The 17,240-nt window shown below is 44.9% G+C and overlaps 1 long non-coding RNA gene across 5 annotated transcripts; it reads right to left on the bottom strand.

Annotated features, from left to right (window-relative positions):
* Positions 1 to 5,093: 5,093 nt before the first annotated feature.
* Positions 5,094 to 16,593, bottom strand: LOC133266664 (uncharacterized). 5 transcript variants are annotated; one of them, XR_009742472.1, is made up of 4 exons: positions 11,616 to 16,593; positions 11,207 to 11,270; positions 10,223 to 10,643; positions 5,094 to 7,307 (listed from the first exon to the last, which is right to left on the bottom strand). It is a non-coding gene; the product is annotated as an uncharacterized LOC133266664 (long non-coding RNA). The 5 variants fall into 5 exon arrangements; XR_009742474.1 differs by lacking the exon at positions 5,094 to 7,307 and adding an exon at positions 7,343 to 9,342; XR_009742475.1 differs by lacking the exon at positions 5,094 to 7,307 and having other exon boundaries at positions 7,343 to 10,357; positions 10,439 to 10,643; positions 11,616 to 16,592.
* Positions 16,594 to 17,240: the final 647 nt, after the last annotated feature.

Genomic DNA, 17,240 nt, shown 5'->3' with positions numbered 1-17,240 from the left:
TCCCTAACAGCCTAAAGGCAAATTTTTACCTGTGCCTCTTCAGATGTGCGGTAAGACAAGGTTCAAGATGTAATCAGTACATATGCAATGCTGAATAAAACTATCCTGCAATAGTACAGGAGGTGCATAAATGCACAAGCAACTTGGCTTAAAAAAACTGGAGAAACAAGTACATGTGCATGTTCAGTGTGGATGTCAATAGGGTTCTTTTCTCAGTAGCTTCCGGGACACTTCTGGGGAGGAATTACTTCTGTCACCATTCACACCGACCAAGCACCAATTGCTGTTTCTTTGCAGCCTCTGACATATGGCAACATGGTTAGTGGAGTTTTCTGCCCTGCTTCTGCAAGCCAAGCACATGTTATCACTGTGCATGACCATAAACACATCCTGCTCCATCCAGCCAGCCTCCTGTAAAAGGAAGATCACAGCCAGCATGTTTCAGGGAATACACTCAGTGAAATACCAGCAGTTACAATGCTGTCAGCTGCAATCTTACTCCGCACAGCCAGTTCTTTGGCACTGAAGGCTCTTGTGTTCCTTCAGAAGCCAGAAAGGGGTAGCACAGATAGCAGGCTCTTCTCAAGCCCTCTAGCTGGGACACACACACTTGCACACGTATGTCTGTGCTTAGGCTGACAGGTGACCTCCTACAACCGCCACTTGTTTGTCTTTTGTTTTCTCTCTATTGTTTTAATACAATTTATTCATTTTGAAAGCAGGCAGTAAACACAGGAGCTGGGCATGATAAAAAAGCCATCATTAATAACTGAAATCAACAGCTTTGATGGCCAGCAGATCCTTTAGTATTTTCACTTCATTGTGCTCCAGTGCAAATTATGCATCTGCAAAATTGCATTCCTGTGATAATGTGTGGGACAACACCATTCTTTTCAGAAGCAGTAGACTGCAAGGTCTCTGTCACACACATTTTCCTCTCTTCATGGCAATTAGCACATTATTTAATGCTTTCTGAGCTTTTTCTACACTGAAAACTACCAAAGTTTTACATTAATAAAGGAGGACTTGTTCTCATGAAGCCAAGGACACTGACTGTACTACAGATTCAAAGATGTGGATATCTAGAAAAGGGAATGTCCATCTGTTGCTCAGCACTTTTCTCGGGTGAGTTGCTCCAAAGCTGGTGTCGTGGTTTAAACCCAGTCAGGTAACTTGTTCACTCACTCCCAGTGAGTGGTGCCGAGCTGACAACAATCGAGGTCCGTGTCCGTCTCCCCCCCCCCCCCCCGCCCCGCACCGGGGCTCTCCCCTTCCCCGCTCCCGGAGGAACGGGGAGGAGGATCGAGAGAGTGCAACTCCTACGGGTTGAGACAAGAACAGTCCAGCAACAAATCACCACCGCTACTATCAGCTAAAACAATGATAAGGGAAAATAACAAGGGAAGAGAATACGATACCACCGGCCAAGAAACACAGCACTGCACCAGTTAACACAAAGGAAAAACATGACTGCTACTGCTGAACCCAGGACAGCTGGGTACCTGACATGCATTGCTCCTGTGAAGGATGAAACTAAACTGGTGGGAAAAAGCTTTGATTTCCAGAGCCTGTTGAAGTAGCTGCAGACTTGGTTTTCACAAATCCTCCATGTTGCTGGAAGTTTAATCAATGGCTAAGCTGGCAGATTTAGGAGTAGAAAGAGAAATAGCTAATTATAAATCACAGACTCAAGGACCATAGTTCTGGCATAACTCATAAGGTAGATCTGATTTTTGATGCTCTCCAAACCTCAGTTCTAGGTAGGTCCCCATTTGTCCAGCAGAGCAGAACAAGCAAGCCAGCCACACAGCCACACTCTCCCTTCCGCTGCACTGTGTGCTCCCTGCAACCTAGCTCAGATGGATTCTAAACAAGGCCGTCATGCTGTAAAGTAGGACCCAGTGTACCGCAAACATGAACTCAGATAATAAAACATATCGTAGTGAGCAAATAGAGACATGAGGGGGAACAATATGGACACATCCCACTGCAGAAGGCAGAGAAAATATTTTGGTCTCCTAGTTACAAGCCCACTCCTGTTTGACTTCTGACCCAAGACCATACTGCCAGCAATTACATCACCACTGCTGGGCAGTGTGATGCCTCCAGAAGCTCTTTGCCTCATGAGCAGGGTATTCACAAGGGCAGCTTTGGCTCTCTGAGTCAGTGGAGGGAAATGGGCTCTTTCAGAAAGGATGGCATTGCAGCTTAGGTAGGCTTCAGCACTGAATTGCCTCCCACCCTCTCCCTCACTCACAGCTTGAGGAAAAGATGAAGATAAAATGAGCAGTACCCTTAGGGGACAAAATATTCTTTCACTAGATGATCTGAAGGTCCTTTCCAACCCTAACTATTCTATGATTCTATGATTGGAGGATCACATGAAAAAACTGACAGCTTACCTGAACATCTTCAAATACCTGCTGTTATGAAAGGCCTCCTTCTCCGCCCACACTGGTATATATATCAGAAGTCACCCTTAAAATAAGTGAAAATCAAGCCTAATTGAAATTTAGAAACATGTTCAAATTATGTAAAGGGAAAACAGCAGTGGAAGTCCACATGGACTTTCATGATGGTCCACATGGCATCAGACTTCTGCCCCATATACACACGTGTTGCTGGTTCAGCAAAACCTGTACAATATACAGGCCTGGATGCTTCTCACACTTCACACAAAGGACAGACCATATCTACTGCTTTTGTGATCCTAGATTCTCCCTGCTCTCTGCCCTCACATTGCAGAAGGCCTTCAACAGCACCTTTGGATTATTTTCTGATTAACCACACTATTAATATATAACATATACAACACCTGGTGTATAGAACTTCTTAACTTGTTCACCTAACTGAATTAGAAAAAAGTGAGGATAGGAAGAGAGGCCAAGAGACAAAAAGAGAGAGTTCCTACTCTCAGAACAGCTTTCCTGGGACCATGCAGGTACAGCACCGTCTCCTATTTGAAGATGTTACATTAACTGCAGTTTTCTATAGCCCCAGGATCCCAGAAAAGTGCTCTCTTTGGAAGTCCTTAGGCTCTCAGCTCCCAGTGCCTCAGTTTCATATTGTTTACAGTAATGTGACTATATTAAGGAGCTAGGTCTCCTCAGCCCAAAACAGCTAGGAGAAACCTAAGAGCTCCATCACTTCGGCTTTCCAAAGCATTCCTCAACCATCAGTAGCATAATTATTATGGCTTTTTACCTAGACTATAGGCAGGGAGGCCTTTCTCCAGCTTTCCAAAAGAAAACAGAAGTTTCCCTCTGGGTGTCCTAGCTCTGGCTGGCTCTACCTGAAGTGAGTACCAGCTGCTCTGTTCACAGGGTCACATCATGGAGCAAAATATACAAACTCATGTGCAGTCCTTGTTCAACAGAAAAGAGAACCTGTACATTTGACCAACTTCAGGCCCGAAGTCTGTAGAACTGAAAGAAAGTGAGGATGTGGAGATGAGGACAGCCAGCATTAACAAGATTTCACCTGGGATGAGAGGAGGGTTGAGACGAGATGAAATTACTTTTTCTCCAGGCAAGGAGCAGTCAAGCTCTGGAGATGTCGGAGAGGAAATGTAACATTCTGTGAAGGACATACACAGCTTGCAAGCAGCTGGTTTTCAGATTATTTTATTTTCCGTGTCTAAAGAACACTGGAAAGTACTTTCCATGGTGAGGGGAAAAGTTCCTGAATGTCAGAAAAGTGCAATAAGAAAGTCCTGTAATTGAAAGGGCAGATTGCTAACACACGATGTGCGGGAAGTGAGCTATTTCATGTATACATATCCTGAATGTACTTGGCAGCACTCTGCTGTTGGGCCCACAGCTCTAATTTCACCTCCAGACCATGCCAGTGATTTCTCAGGGGCAGCAGCATGTAGCATAGTCCCCTGTTGAAGATGCTGCTCCACCTTCACCATTTTAGCACCCAGTACTAGGAGAAGCAGCCACCTGGCCCTGGCTTAGTCCAGAAACAATGGAAGCAGCAGTCACATATATTTATTCTTTCTAGAAAAACAGAACCCAGTGACAGTGACAAGCAGCCATGACTAAAGACTGGAAGCCACACCAGCTGTCTGCATTGTATAGCTAAGCAAAAGACAGAATAACCCCAAGCTTAAACATGAGAAATTGAGATATAGTGCCTTGCACAGTCAAATGTAATGCACTGTCTCCAATATTAATTACTACTTTCATTAGAGCTGCACAAATCACCTGGTAGTAACATTTTTGTTTATTTTAATTCTGCGTCACTACTTTAATTATTGCCTTTCCATGATGCACTGTGGAGTGTATACTTGCCTGCAAACAGAGCAGCAAGTTCCCAAAACTCACCTGTTTTAATGCACAAACTGTACTTATTGCATCTGGGGAAAAACTGATTTATCAAACACCAGCATACGTGGACAGATTCCTGAGCAGGTTGAACAGAACCTCCTGCTTGGTGTCACTTCGCTGGCTGCAGTGGAGGGAAGGAGCTGCCAAGTTCAAAACCACATCAAAACACTCACAGCTGCCATAGGAGCCGCCTCCTGTAGTGCTCAGGCAAGCCAGGGACTTCAGCCACCATCCCAGACAGGGAACATGCAGGAGATCACAGCCAAGCCAGCAAATTTGGGGGTCATCATCACATTGCTCCAAATTCAAGCCCATGTGGCTGTGACAGCAAGCATTAAAAAGCTTAGTCCAAGCTTTTATTTAACACAGCAAGTCTGAAAGATCTTAACGATATAAATAACCACTCTTAATACTCAGTGTTACCCAACGTCTGAACTAGGTTATAGTATTTTTCTGTTTAATTGGGGATAGCCCAATATATAAATAGACTTTGGTTATGTTTAGCTGGGTACAAGGATTAGAGACTGGCTTAATACAGAAGTAGATCCTGATTTCCACTTAGGAAATAGAAAGAGATTAACTTAACAGTAGAGAGAAGATACAGTGATGAACCAGCGACAAGAGGGTTTCACTAATTAGGGATGTTTATCGATGACAGTGCTCTAATGCCTCTGATGTTTACGTAATTTCCTACACTAAGACAAGAGCATCCTGTAAGTATGAGATAGGTAAATACCCTAAGGAAATAACACTAAAGACACTGAAGGCATATGCCAGGTATTAGAAGACGCATGTTGTAACGCTTGTCCTGCCTCTCATTTGCAAGGCGCTCCCTGCCCAGCAGCAGCGCTTGAGTTTCAGTGGTTGCACTGTGCAGTTTTATTCAGACATCTGGAGCAGATCTCTGTATTGTTAGGTCTTGGGCTTTAAATCACTAAAATAATGCCGGCGTAACACAGCGCTTGTGAGGAATGTTGGAAAAAGCTCTTAGATTATTAAAAGAAATCATAACTGATGTGGAAAGTATTGCTAGAATAATAATTTGCTTCTAAGTATTTAGAAGAGAACTTCTGAAACAGTTACAGAGCTGGAGTTTGAAAGAATTGGAAACATCATTATTATTTGACATCCACAGTCAGAAACCAAGCACCATAATGACAAGCTCTATACAAACATCCATCAAAAATATAGCCCTTCTCCCAGACAACTGTCAGCCTCATTATTAAACTAGAGGCATGGAAACCAGAAGGAAATAAAGAGAGAGCACTGGTTAATAGGAAAGGTAATGGCCAGAGCAAATCAGCATCACAACAAACATCAAATATTTAATAATAATCAAAGAAATCTTTTATGTGGATTTTAACAGAAAATGCAATAGCTCTGTGGCCTGTAGGGACCTTCTAAGCACAAGGGACAGCACAGGAAAAAGTATGGAAGAGTGGAGCCTGTAGAGAAATTCTCCTTCATTGCTATGGAAAAGAGATATTCTTTGGAACACAGATGAGTACATTTCCTAACAGAATTCAAAATAGCTTTGGGCTTTTAGCATGCCTTTACATTGCCTACACTATTTATCATTCAGTTTCAGGCCGTGTTTGTGATCTATGGCATAACACCACATTTGGCCTTACACAGTCTGTTAGTCTCAAAATCAGAAACTACAGGAAATAATTTGCTTATATTCCTGTTTTCTTGTTGTTTTTCATTAAAAGCCAAATATTTAGAACACCTTAATCTAAATTTATAGAAGTTAGCAATAATTTCTTGATGCCTCGGTGCCTTAAAACTTTCTTCAATTCCTCTTTAATCTTGTACCATAGAAAAAGAGTGTCTGAAAACTAGATTCTTACCAAGCCTACTGAGCTGGGCCTGAAAACCTGCGCCTGGAAACATAAAATCCTTTATATTAAAAGACCAAAGACTTGCCTATGTAAGAACATAATGGAATATGAAAACAACCACAATGGAAAAAGCGGAATAGATTTACAGTTTTAAAATAGCATGCATGATGCATAAGTTCATGGGTCTATTTAAATTTCAGCAAAAAAGATGCTGGGTTTTTCATTAATGCAGAATGCATTCATTGTGGGTTTTAAGTGCCTCAATTTAGAAATTGAAGGCAATTTTTATTAATAGCACATGTAATCCCAACACAGGAGATTCCTGTGGCGGATTCATTTGCTCCTTAAACAGGCACCCTTGACATCAGTAGGAATAAAGTGCTGAGTAAGAGCTGCTTGGCAAAGGGGGGCTTGTGGTGACAGCGGGGTCCCTGCTGGCAGTGCCACCTCGCTGCTGTCCCACCGGAGGGTTGGGCACACTGGTCATGTCCTGAGGACAAGGCATGAACATGCATCCTCTCCCCTCTGGAAGGAGATCCCGCAGAGGCACACAAGAGCCAGGATGCATCCTAGGTCTAAACATCTGAGGAATAATGACCCCAGCATGCTGTGCTGCCCAAGAGTACAGACAGAGCCATCGGGAGGGGGGCGAACACAACACTGAGGAACACAAGGAAGGAAAGGTCACCGTGTTGGCTGTCACTGGCTGTAGCTGACAGGCTTTTTCTATCTCACCCTTTTTATCCTAAGAACTCCCCTGGCATAGAGGGAGTGCTGGCAGAGTAGGACTGACACCATCACTATGGTCTCTCTGGTAACTATGTATGGATTCAATTTATCTCAGGCTTTTCATGGAAACAGTTTGTGTGAGCCAGGGAAGAAGAGAAAAAGTACTCCTCCCACCTCCCTGAGAAGGCAAAGAGCCACCAGGAAAACCCTCTGTCCAGTAAAGGCGTAACCAAAGTAAATGCCCCAGAACCCACCAGAGAGATGCTGAGTATCCTAAATTCACAGATTCCAGATCCTCCCCCCCACCCCCCCTTCTTGGAGAAAGCTGCCTTCCACCATGTGGTGAAGGCTTAGGAACTGCAATGGGCAGTCAGGGATGGTCAGACCTGCACACAGCAGCCCAGCCCTGAAGAAAGGGATGCAATTTCATTAGAGAGTAACCGTAAGTCCAAAAGGCAGCTGAGAACTCTTAGGTAAAATCTTTAGAAAGGTAAATAAGCAAGGGGGAGTTTTTAAGAAGAGCATCATGCAATAGCAGAGCAATGGTGAAAGAGAGCCCCGAGCTGCAATGACACGTCTGTCCCTCTGACTGTCCTCTGAAGGAATTTAAGGAATGCCCACAACTCGTCTGAATACCGTACTAAATGCTACATTTTTTCCCTACTAGTTATAATTCAGTGATTTCTGGCTCTGAGAGGAATTCCAAGCTGTCCCAAAGGTAAAAGGGCAAAAGCCCTCATTACCAGTAGAATCTCTGAAACAAGTTACAGAAAGAGTAAGAGTAACAAATGATAATTTCCAGCTGCTGATGTTCCCAGTATGCAGAACAGAGCTGTCATGAGCTACAACAGCTCTTGAGAGAGGGGAAGGAGATGCCAGGATTGCAAGAACCCCTTTACATTAACCATTTTATATAAAGTTTCCAGTGGAATCATTTTGACACATCTGCACTTGACAAAGACCGTAAAACCCTTGTATGAAATACATTTCTGCTTTTCAAACTTTCTTTTCTTTGCATATTCCCCTCATAGCTCAATTTTTACCAGTGAGATACTCCCGAGGCAGTTCTGGTGTTTCATAAACCAGTAAGCAGTGGAAGCACAGGAGATGCAACAGCACCCACAGCCAGTGAAGATGCTGCTTTACCACTTCCCTTCCAAGCTGACACCCTCACCATACGTTTTAACTTGGAAGAAGTTGTGCAACACCATGAACATATATCTGGTGCTGTTATAACAGTAACGGGTGAGAGCTCACAGGAACTGCAACTTCTTGGTAGGGATCTGAATTCATGTGGAAATCTATCAACACTCGCTCCCAGGGCATCCGCTGCTCCTTAGCAGCACAGTTACCTTCTGCATTTGCTTAGGTGGATTTTGTTTCTGAAGAAGTGGGTCTTAAATGTGTTTTGGAGGATTTGAGGGCATGGGAAGTCCTTGTGATGGAGGGTGGAGGCTTGGGGCAAAGTCACCCCTCAGCCAAGTCTGCAGCAACAGCTCAGAGACTGCCAAGCAGAGATGGCACAGGATGCCCCAGGGATTTGTTTGGCAAATGGGGGAAATGGCAAAAGAGAAAAGCAAAAAGCTAACGTACAAAGCACCTGCTCCAAAGTAAGCATTGCATAGCAGGGAGGGCAGTGCTTCCTAAGACAGTGCAAGAACTGGGCAGGGTCAGGGAGGACCCTGCAGCCTGTGCATGCAGCACGGATCCTACAAACATCATAAAAGCTTGATACATGCCAGATAAGGCCTGTGAGTGAATAGAAGACCCATAGTGTCATGAGCATTACGCTATACCAAATGTATGTACTGTTTTCAAAGACCTTTCCAAAAGTGACAAATGACCTCAGTGCAGATGTTTCTTTATGTATTATTCCCTTTTCATATGCCTACTTCTCCTCTTAAAGGCATTTTCTGTCACTTAGGTAAACAATGCAGTAGATTTCAGGTCTGTCAAAGGCCCAGGTGGTTGTTGTGTTAGCAGGAATAAGAGATAATACATATAGTCTTGCATCTTTTTATCACATTGGCAGTCCTCAGGGACCTCGCTGGTGAGATGGGTGTGCATAAGAATTACCACACAATAAAACTCTCTGAAAAAAAAAACCAAAAACAAAAAAGAGGATGAGAGAAGGTCAGAGTAATTTATGTGGAATATCAATAAACTGTCAAAACAGAAACACTTCTCTGTTCTGCATTTTTCTTCTTATCAACAAACAATTCTACAGGCAGTGCAATGATACATCCCCTGCCGGCTTCTCAAGGGGTGCTTGTGCACGTAGGCTTTGCGTATATTTACACTTGCAGTGGCGAGTGCATAAAACATGATTTGCACAGAGCTACACCGCTGTACATGCTCAATGTACAGCTCAAATGCTTTTTACTGTTGTTCTTGGAAGACACCTTTTTCCTTCGGTGCTGAAAGCCGATGAACAGAAGAATCTGTTGGCATTATAAAACAAGAAGCGTAAGTGAGCTCACAGATCTAACAGCTACACAGGCTGGGACACATGCAAAAATATTTGTGTATGCATGTAGACAGGGTGAAGTTTTCCATTGTAGCTCTTTCTGTGTCAGAAAATAAAGAATCTCAACCAACTATACAGTCATTTAAATAACTGTGCACTTTATAGCTTTTCCACTTTGTGTGGTCCTGCTTTCTTTATGTCATATGTGCCATTTAGCATCTCCTGTTGCCAATGGTTTGGATCCCAGTTCTAGGAATTATCTGTTAGTTCACTGCTGCAGCAGATACCAAGCAACAATGTTGGCTGCAGCAGCACGTACGCTCAAGTCGTGATTCATTATTTTTGGTTCCTAAGAGTATACATGAACCTAATCAAATTCATCTGTAAGCGAGTCAAGTGTGCTTGATTAATGCTAATGAGGAAAATCTGGGGGCAGATAGGCATGTAATTTCTGCTTCATTTAAAAGACATATTGAAAACTGAAAACCTATATTGGTGCAAAACCTATTTCTAAAACATTAACTATACTCTGTCTTTCTGCATGCCAGCTGTAAGTACTGACAGGCTAAGAGCAGAGTTTCTCATTGCTGCTGCAATGTGTTTATTCTTCTGGAGGCATATATGTGCCTAGCTTTGCAGCCACAACATAGTTTGTCCTTGGGGCCATGAAATATTTATAGGGATCCTTCCATGAATTTGAATTGCTCAAGCAGAACAGTCCCACAGGTCTCACATTCTGAAAAGCATTTAGATATCTTGTCCCCACTGATTTTAGCAGCAGGGACCTAATCAACTTGCAGAATCACAGCCAGGATCACTCACCCAAGAGGAACAAAGTAAAAACCAGTTTGTACCTGGCTGCATTAATAGCCACTGTTGAGAGTGACTAATAGAAGTCAGCAGCAGTACGGGTTCTGCAAGCCCAGGAGCTGTGCCACAGGTGCTGGCGTGCCACTTGGTTATCACTTCATCTAATTACAGAGGTGAGCCTGAGACAAAAAGCCCAGTAGGTGTAGGTAACTGCAGTTATGGAGTGTAGGCTTGCACAGTCACAACTCCTTTATGCAAACCTTTTGCCAAAGACAGGTTCCAGCACCAGTGGGGCAATGTGTTATTCCTGCAGCTGCGTAGCCTTCCTTTTCTGGAAGTGCACGGGTAACTCCACAGCCTGATTTACCACAGCTCCACTGCCTGTATGGCAAGTCCTTTGGCTGCTGTCTCGCAGTATTTCAGTAATCCTGTTCATCATAAATTGCAGATAGTTGTCGCTGCAGGCTGCAAAACAGCTTACATGAGCAGCGCTCTGATACTCCAGTGCTGCAGAGCAGTGATAGCAGCAACTGGGGCAATGATGCTGCAGTGTTTGAGATCAAACTCCCAGAAGGAAACATCCTATCACCCAAAGGAGACAAAACTGACCAGCCTTCTGCCTCTCAGCTTTGGGCAGATGGTCTTCTACATTGAGGCTAGCAAGGAAGTGTGCAGCGTATAAGAGAGGGAAGTTACTATAATCACACCTAGCACTTATAACCTACACATTAGGCGACTACAGAAAAGGCAATGACTGAATCAACCTTCATTTCTAGCACACAAGGGAGTGAAAATGTGTTCATGAGCTCTTGAATTGCAATGCAAGGGGGAATTTGGGTGACTAGCAAAACAAGCTACCAAACCCCTCCTAGCCCAGTGATACACCTGAGAGGACATAGGAAAAGAGGATTTTTTTCTGAGAGCAGTATTCTCAGGTACTTAAAATTCTGCCCTGTGCATGCCCTTGGGTGCCACTGCTATGGCCAAGATCATCATAAATCTTCTGCTGAGATTCACAAACTACTTACTGTTGTGACAGCCCGGCTGGTCCCTTAGGGATTCCCAGCACATCTCTAGACTATCCAGCAAAATCTGTTTTCCAAAAGACAATCAAAAAACCACCTCAAACAGTAGTGATTTCCATCCTGAAATAGCTAGAGGATGGAATCCAACAAGTTTTTCATAGCAGCCTTGTAGATAGAGCACTCATGCAGGAACTGGAGACACAGTATTTGCTCCTCTCTTCCCCTGGAAGGGGCTCAGGACCATAGTGAGCTGCTGCTGCTGCTGCAATATACCCCAGGGAACTAACACAGAGCACAGTGGTGAAGCTCAAGCCCACCACTCCAAACTGATTCTTTTAACCACCAGATTACATTCTTGCTTTTATATATTAGACTGTTTCCATGAATATTATCAGCCCATTATTCCTGCCACCTGCAATTCTTCAATAAACCATGGGTTCAGGGATGCTCCTGAGAAGAAGATGCAGAGTGGAATTCCTTCAGGAGAAAGAGTTCCTCTATGGATGAAAGGTGTAAGGATCTCACTATTACAAAAGGTTGCCTTATCTTCTGTGCAGGCCCCTCTTTTCATGGCTGAAAGAGAGACAAAACAGAAATACCTCTTGGGTGAGCACATAGTGCTTTGGTGTGAATTTGCAGCTTGTTCTCTAAGGTTAGTCCACCATTTTCCCCCTACACTGCACCAGTAGAGCTCACATACTTGTTTGTGGATCCCACCTTTTCCCTTCCTGACACCCCCTGCAGATCCTGGATATTCTGCTGTGATTGCACTCACTGAACTGCCCAGGCACCAGAAGATGCTGGTGGGAGAATCAGAATCCCAGCCTCACACAGCACTTAACACGGATCAATCTTGAGGACTGGTAGAACCATAGGATGCAGAATTAGGGCCCCTATTCCTAGTTCAGTGTGTATTGAACACGTGACCCCTGGGGGCAGTTGTCTTGTTTATGATGCAATGTCACCAGCTAAGGACTTTGGGGAATTTGAACGTCGTGCCAGCCTTCTGCCTATACTCTTTTCAAAGAGCCAAGGAAACACCTGACTTCAGTTGATGGGAAACTAAATACTTCTGTTTGCATAGTACCTCCCAAGGAACAGATGCTTGGAGCCAACTAGCAACAAGCTTGCTTGTCCAATGAGTTTAGTGTCTAAAAACATTTAAAAGCTGTGTGGATTCAATCCTCTGTGTGTGAGTGTAGTCAAGACTGCCTTGTGTCTACCACAGTCTAGGGCTTCAGGCATACATCATGGTCTAGTTGAAGAGACTGCTGCAAGCACCATTAGGTTTTACAATACTCTTCATGGATTTGCTGTTTTGCCTGCTGACTTACTTTTATCCCATCTACTTCCCCAGCTATTAACTTAAGCCATACTGATGGAAATACATCAGAAAATGATCATACAGGCAGCTCATCTGACTGCAGTAAAGGAATTAGAGCCTGTGGTAGCATTCTTTGCTCTTGCAAGGGGCAAGCCAGATCTCTCACTTGAGTGTTAAGAAAGTTCAGCATGTTGCTTCAAAACCAGACCAAAAATCTCACAGCCTCTTTCCCCATTTAGTGGAAGAGGAAAATATTTTGTACTAGCAGAGTCCCGGCTGTTTCTGTGTCGCTGCTGCATGTAACAACATGGACAGACGAACTGCTTAGAGCAGACAGAGCCTCTTGTGGGCCTCACAGTTTAGACTGACTTTTTTCTGTGCAGTATTTTGTAATGACTAACATTTGCCACAACTGTCTTAGTGTGTGTTTCTATACGTAAAGGTCTCAGCCCAACAAGAGTCCATCACAACTTTCAGCTTTGGAAACCTCTCTTTTACATCAGCAATGATAGCAAACAGAAGGCACAACCATCCTGATTAATTAATCCACACACAGCACCTCCTAGCAACCAAAGGCTGTTTTGCTAACACTTCTAGCCAGGACTTGTAAGCGTATAACTTAACCACATGGGAATGCGCTATCTCATTCTCATGAGCTCAGAAGTCTTTAAAGGAAACATCACCTACCTCAAGGCTTTCTCTGAGATGCCATCAGTGGCTGAATTGACAGCATGACCAGCACACAGGCTAGTCACAGCAGGCAGGAAGAGAAGGCCCGATGCCAAACTATGGAGTTACAATTAGCAACTCTTCAGCTCTCCCAAAAGGCTGATGAAGCCACCTGGTCAGACCTTGGCTCCGAATGTGTCTGCTACAGCAAATCACAAGGAGTTGCAGAGCACAGAATTGATGCTTTTCTGGAAGGCACCTAAAACACTGAACTTGTGTCACTGAGCTTGTGAAGTGTCAAGTGCTGGTAAACAACCCGAGATATGCCCATGTGGGATGCAGGGACATTCATAACTTTCTCAAGTTTTTGACACTCTGACATACACTGTGCAAGAGCAATCTCCATATTATAACACTAGAGGCTCCAGCACTGAAGCTTCTCAGATCCACTGGTGGGTGCAATGTGGCGTCCCACCCTTAAAACCACTTTCAGCAATATTCCATTAAATCCCTCCGCCTGCACTGGCATTGACAGGTTTTTAAAGTGTTACTTCAGTATGTCTGTCACCTTGTGTTCTTAAGATGCATCTTTTGCTACAAAATCTGAGCTAAGCAAAGCTAGCAGAGCCATCTCCAACCATCCTGAAGCATGATAAAAGGAGCTGGCTTCAGCTTGAAATAATTCACTTGAGACAAACCAGGGGACTCTGCAATCAACGCAGCTGATTTACCTCCAGTAACTGCTTTACATTAACATGCGTAAGCACCTGCTGTGCTCCACCAGCCTCGGGAGGTCAGCAAATGTGCCTCTGCTGAAATTAATTAACATGAGGAGCAGAAATTTGTACCATAACTAATTAATCTTCAACATGCTACATTACTGGGAAACCCGAGGAGTGTTTATAACCAGTGGATTGCCAGGAAACAAGGATATACACAAAGACAGATCATTTGGGATTAAGGCCCCTGCCTGACATCACATACTGGAGCGTGAAGGTGGACTTGATGGGCTGGGTCAACCGCAACAGCTGCAGATTAATTCTGTTAGCCCAGAGAGCACAGAGAGGTGTCTCAAGAGTCCGTGCCAAAGTTACCAGTGATTATCAATGTATGTTTCTGTTCTAATGCTTGCAAAGAACCTTTTTACCTCACGAAATTTGGGGCGTTTAGTTCTGCATTTCAACATAAAAGTGCATTTTGTTGCCACTGAAACCCCCTGGTATTAAGAAGGATGTCAAAGTGATCTCAGAAGTGCTGGTACTCCTCCCTCCAGGCAGCACTGCATTACCCACTCAAGACATTGGGGATGACTCCACATCAGACTTTCCCCCTCTAAGCAGCATGTCACATCAGTAACCACACCACCACCTTCTCTGCAGGCCTCCTCTCACACACGTTCCTATGCCACAAATGTGTGGCTCCCCTCCTAAAGGACAAAGAGACCCTTTAGTGATGACCTGACGAACCATCACTGAAGTGGTTTTTGCCCAAGCCTGACCCCTCACAGCAGTGTCAGGTGGAAATGTTGAGGTGTTGGTGGGAAGACACTGGGGCTCTCACGGGCATTCAGTGTGGTGTCAGAAAGCAGCAGCAAATAAGCCACTGCACTGGGCTAGTCCCTGGCTGGCAGCATCCCCATCCACTGCCATGGTCACTGTGCACTGAGGCAGCGCCCAGTGCTGGGATGGAGGACAGCAGATAGCTGCCTTCTCTCCAAGGCAGTGCAAAGATCAGAGCTTCTTATCAGCACAACTCACCAGGACGACCGCTGTTCACCGCAAAGCACGTACCGACTGTCTAAATCAGACAGCGTAAGAACAAAGGGCCGTGTGTTTCCTGGTTTGTAAATCATGCGGTGAGCTAGAAGAAGGGGGGGAAATGACTTTGAATATTGTCTAGTTGAAAGCAAGCCATTACCCTTCCACTCCACCATGCCCAGGGGTTTAGGGTGATTGCCCATCACCTGACCCAACTGCAGTCCCTTGCTGACTACGGCCAGATGAGGAACTGGGGAGTGTCGGGGGAGCTCAGCACTGAAAGTGCATCATTCCCAGCAGCCCAGTTACAGTCTAAGAGAAACACCTGCTCACTGTAATTATCCTCCTTCTCAGCTCCTGTTCTTTTTGCTTCCTGACTATTTTCCCGTACGTACCCAGTGACCAAACTGCAGTAATGCAGAGTGCATCTTCTAAGAGGTGCAGATCACCATTTGGAGAGAAAGGGTTCCCATTGCAGATGTCTTGCAGGGCTTGGTGGAAGCCTGTAGTGGCTCCAGACACAGCTCCTGCAGGGCATTTCAGGTGGAGCTGACATGTCCCAGTACAGAATATGGCAGCACCCTATGTCTGGGAAAGGCAGGAGCTGCCTCTGCAGGGCATTCCAGATGGATTCCAGCCATTTGAGCAGCCAAACCTCCTGCTGGGTTCAAAACGCAGCCAGGACTGTGGCCCAGCAGCCACCACCTTTCGCAGGGGTGAGAAGTGTCAAAGCCAGGGAGCGCCCACAGCCAAGCCAGGTGTCACGGGGCTGCAGATCTCAGTAGATGCCTGCACTGTGGGTTGGAGCATCCTCTTTATCCCATCCCTACTCCTCACATCTCCCACAGGAGAAAACCTGCCAAGAGGCATCCAGGGAGCAACTGGGTCCCACCTGCACACTGCTTGAGGGAGTCTCCAGGCCAGCTTCACTGCTCAGGTTCAGAAGGACTTTGTGTCATTCCAGCTGGCAGAACAACCACCCTCAGCCAGCCCAAAACAGGACCTGTTGCTGACAACTGCTGGTAGCAGCCAGGGGCTGGACATTGGGTAATTGATTTTAACTTGTCATTAAACCTGTCTGTGCATCAGCCCCATGGGCAGAGCCTGTTTAAAAGCTGCACTTGTTGAAACACAAGCTCTCATCAGTTCCATCTCCAGGCTGCTCAGTAGGTTCTCATGGGTCTGGGCAAGGCAGAGCAGCAAGAGCTTTGGCTGGTGATGAACAGCCTCTACAGGGATTTCTGGTTGCCAGAAGTTATTTGCCCAGCATTCTGCAGAATGAAATGGAAGCAGCACCCACTCTACTGGACAATGATGCAAACATGTTTCCCCACATTTTACCAGACATTCCCCCATGGCCGTTCTCAGATGGCGCTTCTTTGGTTCTTAGAAATGCACTTCAGATGTCACCACAATGGAATCAACCCAGCCAGGTTTAGTTTGTGCGCTGCAACAGATACATCTTAGTGGGATGTATGCTATTCACATAGTGAGCACCTGGGGGTAAAGTAGAAGCTGTCATATCTGCAGAGAGAAAATGAGCAAGACACGGTAGTTTCAGATACCCTCCTTAGCAGGTCAGTCCTCTGCTCCGTAAGCAGCTGAGCACCCTAAGGTACAATGCTCATAGGCATCAGGGAAAAGCAACTGGAAAATGCCAGGCTTAACTGGCTCTGAACACATCCGTAATTTGGATAAAAAAACACCAAAGGGCCAAACTTGAAGCACTGCTCATCTCCTACTCAGTTCTTACCCAAGGATTTCAAGAGAAGTGTAGCCTGGAAGAATTTGTGTGTGTGGTCTCAGGATTTTATCGCCTAATTGTAATGCAGTAAGAATTAATTCAATCCCACAGGATTCTGGCCCTCCCAAAAGAAAAACCAAGGTCCTGGACCCTGATAGAATGATGCAGTGACCAAATTTGGTAATGGATAGAGTTGGGACCTTCCATGTTCTTAACCACCACTGAGGGCAGGTCTGAAGGTTATAAGGGGTTCTGATGAAGCAACCTCTTTAAACTATTACAGTCATTGTAAGTTAGAGAAGCTTTCTGCCTTAAATTACTTACAAGATTCTACTGTCTTCTACTGGCCCTGAAAATGAAAAGAATAGAGCAGTTTTATGCAGTCATTTCTGCTTTTTCCTCTTGGCTCATAGGCAAGTCTTGGAGAAGGATGCCAGCATCAAACACATTTGCAGAGACAAAGGTGCTCTGAAACTCAGCCTTACAGCACCAAGCCTTTCAGGGCCCCCTGCTATGTTCAGGAGCCACAGCCCTGAATTAGGT

This window comes from Pezoporus flaviventris, unplaced genomic scaffold (assembly GCF_033815535.1).
Source record: "Pezoporus flaviventris isolate CSIRO_AGI_PZ_B2104156 unplaced genomic scaffold, CSIRO_AGI_Pfla_v1 ptg000007l, whole genome shotgun sequence".
Lineage (NCBI taxonomy): Eukaryota > Metazoa > Chordata > Aves > Psittaciformes > Psittacidae > Pezoporus > Pezoporus flaviventris.
This window is presented reverse-complemented; position numbering and strand designations above follow the sequence as displayed.